This window comes from Oratosquilla oratoria, chromosome 29, assembly GCF_046742065.1.
Source record: "Oratosquilla oratoria isolate Oo_2021 chromosome 29, ASM4674206v1, whole genome shotgun sequence".
Classification (NCBI taxonomy): domain Eukaryota; kingdom Metazoa; phylum Arthropoda; class Malacostraca; order Stomatopoda; family Squillidae; genus Oratosquilla; species Oratosquilla oratoria.
Window position 1 is genome coordinate 16,644,246 of NC_134805.1, and position 9,500 is coordinate 16,653,745.

The following is a 9,500-nucleotide window of genomic DNA, read 5'->3' on the forward strand; positions in this document are numbered from 1 at the left end:
TTTATGTCTCCCTTTATTCTCTTTTCTTATTTCTTCAGCTTTGTTTTTCTTTTGCTTCTTCTACCCCCCACCATCTTCAATTATTACCTTCCCCTCTCAATCCACACTATAATAATAATACCTTGTTCTTCGTCTCCGCCCACACACAATATCTCCTCCCGTTCTCAACCTTTTCCCATCTCCCTCTTCCTTTACCAGAAACCACCCCTCCCTCCCCACCTGCACTCACTTATACTTCACCTCCTCAGTCCTTCCTCTTAGCCAGCATTCCTCATTTCTCTCTCTATCTCTTTCTCTTTTTTCCGTCTCTCCCTTCCTTCCTTTCTCCTCCTTTTCCCCATCCCTCCATTCCTTTCCATCCTTCCCTCGTTCTTTCCCTTCCTCCCTTCCTTCATCTATCCCTCTCTCCCTGCCTCCCCTCCCTCTCCCCCCCACCTCTGCCTCTATTAGTCTGCCTTTGCCCTCTCCAATACCTGTCTTAGACTTGGCCCTCACTCGGTCCATAACTAGTCTTGACAGGAGGAATACTCGGCACTCAGCGTCCTCTTCCTTGTCCCTTGTAATACCGGGACTCTTCCTGGGTCCCGTAATGCCATCTCTTGTCCTCATCACTTCCCTTAGTTTGCTGTGACACGTGTCCCATTCCGGGACTTCTCTTCTCCCCGTTCCCCCTACCTCCCAAGTCCTTATTTGTCTAACCTACCCCACCCCACCCGGTAACGCGCCCCCCCCCCAAAGACTTTAGCTCGGTTTATTTCTAATTATTTTTATTGTATATAATACCTAATGATGCTTATTATATGTAATACCTAATGATCTTTATGTAATACCTAATGATTTTATTATATGTAATACCTAATGATGTTTATTATATGTAATACCTAATGATGTTTATTATATGTAATACCTAATGATTTTTGTATGTAATACCTAATGATTATCATTATGTTATACCTAATGATTTTTATCATGTGTATATTAACAGACTTTATGGATTTTGTTCCAGGTAAGGACAGGCGCTTTCGTTCGTCTTGGTGGTGGTGGTGGTGGGGGGGGGGAACTCTTCTGGAAAGGGACGCGATGCATCGAGAGCTCTTCGGCTGAATAAAAACATCTGTTCTCAGTCAGGACGAGACGCAAAAGACGCAACACACAAAGTTGAAAGGTTTGTTTACTCTTTGCGTTACGTGTTTACTATTTTTGTGACCACTTTCCATGTCTCATTCACTTCCCTTTTTAGCTCATTTATCTCTTTCTTTCCCTCTTCTCCTTTTCCTAATTTTTCATTATCTTTTCCTCCACCTTCTCTTCATTGTGTCAACAGTTTTCCCCCATCCGTCTTCCACTCCCTCCTCCTTCTCACTGTTATTTTTGTCTCTTCGTAATAATATTATCACGCCCATTTCTTTGCTTCCCCTACCCCTCCCTATCTCCCTTCTCCCTCTCCGACTCTGTCTTCCTTTCCCCTACAGCTGCTGATGGTCCCACTTTCCCTTACATTAATGAAGATTTCCAATGCTTTAACTTAGGAGTTGAATAAGATAGTCTGAAGACAAAATTATCAATTAAAGTGTAAGTGGTATCCAGCACCGAAGGGGCTTTAACAAGGGTGATGCAGACAAGGTCATCATATTAAGACAACACGGCAGGAGTCGCAGTAATGGATTTAAATCGGACAAATTTAGATTTAAGAAGGAAATAGGAAAGAATTGGTTTACTAATAGGGCGGTCAACGAATGAAATAGACTTAGTAACCATGTAGTGAGCGGTAAGACTATCGGTTGTTTTAAAAAACGGTTAGACAACTTTATGGATGGGGATGACAGGTGGTAATGGACATTGAACTGCCTAGTGTAAGCCTTATGGTCTCTTGCAGTCTCCTTCATTCTTATGTTCTTATGTACTGCACTACGGAGTGGATGCCACGCACGTGAATTCAATTCCGTGGCGGCAGTCACAATAATTATAGTAACAATAATAATAATGATAATAATGACGGTAATGATAAAAATAATAACAATAAGAAGAATGCTAATAAAATAACAATAAAAATGATAAAAGTAATAATAATAATAGGAAATAATAAAAATGATAAAATAATAGAATAATAAAATAATAATGATGACGATGGTAATGAAAATAATAATGAAATTATAAAATTATAATGAAAATGAAATGATGATAATAATAATAATAACAATAATGATAATGATAAAAAAATGATAAGAATACATCATTCTTCCAATTTTCACCCAAGTTCTTTCCAGAATGCCTGACTTTAGTTTGAATAGATTTATCAAACGTGATCTGGAAACCTATTGCAGAAGGCCATCTTGCTGGTGAAAGAAAAATGTAGTGATAAGGGAAGTCAAGAGGTATTTAGCTGCATTCAAGGTTATTACCTTGGGTTCACACTTCTCGCGCGCGCACACACACACAAATATATATATATATATATATATATATATATATATATATATATATATATATATATATATATATATATATATATATACAACATAACTTAATTTAATTATTTTTTTTCACTTTCTTACATCTCAGGAATAAAGTCCCATATGCAATATCCCCATCTTGTCTCTAATTTTCCCAATGCACTAATATTCCCCCCGCCCCGCCTCCCCCCAGCCCCGTTCCTTCTGTTTACTCGCTCTTCCTTGTGGAGCATCAACGGACCTCCTCCTCCGGAAACCCCGGCCTCTCCCACTTCCCCCGTCTCCCGGTAGGATCAGTACTTCCCGAGCTCCTTCTTTCATCCTCAGTTTGGTGTCTTGGGACTGGATTATGGAAAACTCTCTTGTCTCTGGAGGTGTTCTCGTTACCAACCGCTATCTTTCTTTGTCTCTGTCGCCTTCTCTCTCTCTCTCTCTCTCTCTCTCTCTCTCTCTCTTTATATATATATATATATATATATATATATATACAGTTCCAAATTAATCTGTACCCTTGATTTCCAATTATCATATTTAGATTTGGACTCGTGTATTGTTTGAGCTTGGGCTATATCACCTATGATATTCCACACACTTGTGTATCTATATGGAAAAGTGTATTTCTTCACATCCTTATGACATGTGGTCTTTTGTAATTTACTCCCATGACCTCTTAAAGCCGTCCCATCTTTAATCAGATCTCTTTTGCCAATGCAATCTGTCGCCATTAGTGACCTGAACAATGTAATCATATCACCTCTTTCTCTTCCATCTTTCAAAGTTGGCAGACTCACTACTTTTAGTCTTTTTTGGGGTTAGTCAAAAGTGTGTGTGTGTGTTTCTGTTGGTATGCGTGTATTTGTGTGTGATTCAGTGTGTGTGTGTGTGTGCGTGTGTGTGTGTGTGCGTGTGCGTGTGCTCGCGCGCGTTTGTGTGTATGTTTTAGTATGTATGTGCATGTACATGTGTGTACATTTTCGTGTGTGAGTGTGTGTGTGTGTGTGTGTATTTGTATGTGTGCGTGTGTATGTGTGCTCGCGCGCGTTTGTGTGTATGTTTGAGTATGTATGTGTATGTACGTGTGTGTATGTGTGTGTGCGTGCGTGTGTGTACATTTGCGTGTGTGTGTGTGTGTGTGTGTGTGTGTGTGTGTGTGCGTGTGTATGTGTGCGTATGTGTATATATGTGTGTATGCGTGTTTGTGCTTGTGTGTGCTTTTTCTGAGTGTGTACGTGTGTGTGTGTCTTTTTTTAGTGTGTATCTATATATAATTATATATTTTTCTCGTTACCCCAGCCATTTTTATTTTTTCAGCGTTTTCTTTCTATCTTTTGTCGGTTTTAATCAATACTTTCCTCATTTATGTATTTGATCATTTTATTATTTACTTATTCATTTATTTATTATTTGTTTATTAATTTGCTCGTCTATTTATATATGTACTCATTCATCTGTGTATTTATATTTTTCATATTTCTTTATTAATCTGATTATGCATTTGTAGCGTATTTGTTCATTCATTCATTCTCTCATCCAAATAATTTTCACTTATATCGTCTATTTGTTATAATATATTCATTTTTATATATACATCTTTTATATTCATATCTTTTATATTTTCCTTCGCACGTTCTGTTTGTGTTCTTCCTTTGTTTTCTCTGAGTGTGTTGGAGTTACCCAAGCCAAAATATCTTTTATCTCTTGTTATTGTTTTTTTTTCTTAGTTTTCCTTCCGTATATTGTTTACGTGTCCTCTCACATTTTCTATCGATGTCATTCACTGATTTTTTTTTTTCTGATGTTTTTACTTTTATTTGATGGGGGTGGGGGGGTCCTTGTGTTGTATTGTAATCTTTTGTGCCAATCAGAGGAAAGGACATGTTTCTGTTGTTTATATTCTTTTTAGCCTTTTGGGTTGGTGTAGTGACAAGGGTCGCTGTGTTTGGTGATAACAAGGCATTGGGTTCTCTGCTCTCAGAGCCCCCTGGTTCAGTACTGCCAGGTCACGTTCATGATGGCTTAATGCATTTTGTGAAAATTAATTTAATGTCGCGGTACAGTTATAATGTCGCGGGTCATAATTGCCATTAGCCTCCACCCTCCCCATCTTAATTGTGTGTGTCAAAACAGTGATGATATATTTCGTCAAAATGCATTTTCCAGTTTTCGTTGTTTGCTTAAACGTTCGTTCGTACGTTTTCAGTATTTGGCATCCGCCTCTTGCGTGTCTTTAATCGTAATGAGATGTAACCTTTACCTGAATGAGTACATGCCCCTGGGATTAAATCAAATACTTTAGCGGCACCTAGAATTAAAGTACTAAAGCGCCAAGGAAGAGGATAATACAGTCAAATTAATAGACAGGTTTCTTGTGTCTCAATACTGAACGAATAGATACAGATATGAATAGGACATTATTGAATAATTCAATAACAGAATCAGTCTTCATTTTAGCCTACGTCATTCCCTCTTACTACCTCTCTCCCTCCTTCACATTTGACCTCACTCAAGTCCTCCCTCCCTTCCCTCCCTCACTTCCCTTCCTAATCCCCCCTCTCCCCCTTTCTCTCTCATGACAACAAAAGTGTAGTATATACAGAATATGTTGTTTCTCTTCTTCCCTCCTTTGATGCACTGCGAACACTGTAGCTCCCTTCTCCCAGGTTCCCCATACCTCCCACGTTGGGTCAAGTGCCTTCCACTCCCACCATATGCTTGTAATACCTCCCTGTCTCCCACATCCTCCCTCCGACGCTCAGGGCTCCCACCCCAGCCCTCCCAATATTGGCTTGAAGAGGATTACACTAATGTTAGTAATGATAAACCATGAGTTTGCGAAAGGCTCGCATCATTCTCTGCGGGTTTGTTTTGTCCCATTTGGCGTGTTTGTCCTTCGCCTTTTCCGTGTTTGCCGATCTGTTTCGTAGCCTGGGGCGCATCTAGAACATTATGAAGGGAAGGAAGGAGGAGAGGGTACATTGGAAAATAGTTTGAAAAGGGGATTCGGTAGAAGTACATACTGTCGAGACAATTAGAGGGAGTGTGCCTTTCCTCCCTTCAGGATCTCCTTCGCCTCACCTGTTACCAAGGACTATGGCACTTCATCATGGATTAAATCCTCTTGTTGATTCCTAAGTCATCATCATTATACATGATCATGCCTATATACATCTATTCATACGCGCACACACGCACACACACACACACACACACACGACTCGGTGGCACAGTTGGTAGGCCGCTGGATGGGAAGTACGGTGGTGCTCGCAGTACCTGGTTCGAATCCTGCCCAGGGCCGAAATTATTTCGGTATTGCTGTGCTTCGGGTCATAACTCTGACTCTCGTGGCCGGGGAGTTGGGTGTGTGTGTGTGTGTGAAAGGTCATAACATTACCCATAGATCGGTCATACGAGCTCTGAGCTCTCTTCCGGGAGGGAAATAGCTGTCGATCACGAGTCCAACACGTGATCCAAAGACCAAGGTGAATACACACACACACACACACACACTAACACACTAACACACTAATACTAACACAGGCACACACACACACACACACACACACATATATATATATATATATATATATATATTTATATATATATATATATATATATATACACACGTGTGTGTTCCTGTGTGTCTGCGTCCATAAGTTATGTTTGTGTCTGAAAGAGAAGGGGAATGAGGAGGGGTGAGAGTAGGAGGTGTGAAGGGACAGAATGGGAAGTGAGTGTCTGCATTCGCATATGCATGCGCGTCTGTTTGAAACTGATGTATTTATTGCACTTGTTATCTTAATTGCCTTTTGAAAGGACATATACACTCTTCAGTTCATCATTAACGAACATGATTTGCGACCGCACTTCCAGTGAGAGTCGACGTTGGGCCATAACCTTGTGAATTAATGACGTCATGTCGACTGTCACTTTCGCTCTCGTGCGAAGGTTCTCAGTGTGTCTTCTCGTACTTATGATATTCTGTTCCTTCGTCTTCAGGATGTCACCTCGAGAAGATGTATAATCTAGAGGCATGCACTGAACAAAATCCATGGACCTGCAGGCTAAAAGCCACTACTCCAGTGTCTGCTCTTAAACCCCGGAAGTCTTGTCTTTAACCAAACTGGAACTCCCAAACGTAGACACTCTGCCATTCATCCTGTCGTCTATTTACCCTCTCCTTCCCTCCCTCCCCGTTCCTCCACCAACCTCGACCTTTCCAATCCTTTCTCTCTCAGTTCTCTTTCATTCTGATTATACTTGGTGTTGTTGACTCCCTTGCTGTTTATCTTTTATCTCGCCTTTCCCTTTTTCTCCTCCTCCATCCCACATAATTCATACTATGCAGGAATCAATTGAACTACGTTATTTTGGGACACAATTACAGGGGAATTTTCTGGAGAGTGTGCAAGGGTGAAGATAATTCAAACTCAAAGACTTCGACGTACGATTCGATTACTATAACCACTATGCCATGGCACACGAAAATAAACGTTGTTTCGTGCCTTTTAGTCTTCTGTTGCACCAGCATTACATTGGAAACAGCTGGCCATTTCGTGATATATTTTTCTTTTGTGAAGATTGATATGATTTCATTCAGCAAAATCAGAATTTAGCCGAAATTATTTTTTTGGTTGATGGGGAGGCTGGCTGATCAAACCAAAGACATATCCTTCAGCCGAATGAAAATGTCTAACACTGGCCACAAAGACAGGTTTAGACTAAAATGTTCTTGTAGCGAATTCTTCATCTGTTTTTGTTTTTTGAACGCCTTCCAAGATTACACTCTTTTTTTCTTTCTTTCTCTTTCTTTTATCATATTTCATACTTCCCATCTTATTCCATCTCCACGTGTCCTAGTCTTTTATGCATTTTCTTCTTTAATTTCACGTTTCATCTTCGAATTTTTTAGTTTCTCCTCTTTCTTTTTCATTTTACTGTGCAACTCTACCCTTTTCTACGCTTATCGTCTTCCTCCTTCTTCTCCTTCCATTTTCGTTATTTCTTTCGTATTGTACATCACCCACTCTCGTGTTCCTCCTCATTGTACCTTCATTCTTCATCCTCTCTTTCTCTTCTTCTTTTTTCTATTTTTCTTTTATTTCTTTTCTTTCCTATATAGCATCTCTTGTTCCTCATCTTCCTTTTCTTCCTCTTCCTCATCCACCTAACCACCTTCCTCCTTTCCCACTTTCCTCCACAGTTTTTACCTCACTCTCCATCTTCTCTTCTTCCTCTTCATCTTTCTCACCCAAGTCCTCATTTTCAGCGTCATCCTTACCCTCACCCTCATCCTCATTTTTATCTTCATCCTGATCGACATTGTCATGTTCCTCCCCATCCAATCCCCATCCTCATTCCCATCCTCATCTTCATCCTCATCCTCATCTTTATTTTCATCCTCATCGACAGTGTCATGCTGCCCATCCCCATCCTCATTCCCATCATCATTCCCATCCTCACCCTCATCCTCATAATATAATCATCCTTATCTTTATTCTCATCATCATCCTTCTCATCCTCATCCTTCTCATCCTCATCCTTCTTATCCTCATCCTTCTCATCCTCATCCCCATCCTCATCCTTCTCATCTTCATCCCTATCCTCATCGTCATCTTCATTCTCATCCTCATCAATATCCTCATCATCCTCATCATCCTCACCCTCATCATCGTCATCTGTATCCTCACCCTTGCTTTAGTCCTCATCGTAACCCTCATCTTCATTCTCATCGTCGTCATCATCTTCATCCTCATTTTGAACTTCATCTTCATCCTCATCCTCATTATTATGCTCATTCTAATCCTCAGTCTCAACCTCAGCCTCAGCCTCAACTTCAGCCTCAATGTCAGCCTTAGCCTCAATCTCAGGCTCAGGCTCAGACTCAGACTCAGACTTAGACCGAACCTCACTCTCTCATTCCCATCCATCTCATCGTCAACTGGCGGATTGCTCATTTGTCTGCTTATCCCACCTCCTGCTGCTGGGCCCTTTCTAGTTTGCTTCAGGACTTGCATTTCTTTCCTTTCCCCTTCCATTGAGCTGTAAGGCCCCTTTCCCCATTTCTTCACCTCTTTCATTGTTTTTCGTCCACCTTTCACGTTCTCTGCCGCCTCCTCTCTTCCACATTTTTCTATTACCTTCCCTTCCCTTTCCAATTAACACGAAACACCTTCTGCCTTTCATTTGTCCCTTTTACGCCTTCTCCTCCCTTTTCTCTTTGTCATTCTCTTGCCTTTCCGTCCCCCCATTTTCACTACTTCCACTCCTTTACCTCTCGCCTCCTGTTTCCTGCCACCCCTCTCGTCATCCTTTCCCCTCCTTGTAGTCCTCCTCCTTCTTCCTATCCTCAGCCTCCTTTCCTTTACCCCTTTCAATATTACCCAATCCTCCCCAAGTCCCCTTTCCGTTCCTTCCCATTCTTCCGTCACCCTTTTCCCTCCTTCCACTCTCTTCCTTTTCCCTTCCTGACTCCCAATTGCTCTTTTATCACCCGGTTCACCCCTTCCACTCCTTTCCCGTCCCCCTTCCACATCCCCCTTCCACTGAGCCGTGGTTCCCTTTTATTAGGTTCGAGTATTTAGGCCTATTTTCGTGCGTCCCCTTTGATGCGATGAATTCTAATGTCAGAGTGTAAATTGAACTCTGGATTCTGGTCTTATTTGTTTCGAAATGAATGGAGTGACGCGTCAGCTTTTCGAGGCCGAGGGCCTGCCATGAGAACTCGGTGGGGGCCGCTGACCTCTTTTGACCCATTACGTCATTCTGGTCCCTGAGGACTCTGTACCAGCTAATTACAGACGCTTTTATTCAGCTTACGGCAAACCTAATATTTACTTTTCGTTGGTATTCGTGTTAACAAATTTCCTCGAGAAATACAAGTTTCTACCTATTCTGGGAGTCTGTTTTGTGCAAATACAAATCGATTTTATTAAGCTTAGGAAAATCTTTCTGGCCATCCCTGAGATAGCCTCTTTAATCTGGTGACATCAGTTTTCAAGTCTGTGTCCTGACATACAGACTCGGCAGTCGGGGTGGGGGGGGGGGGTG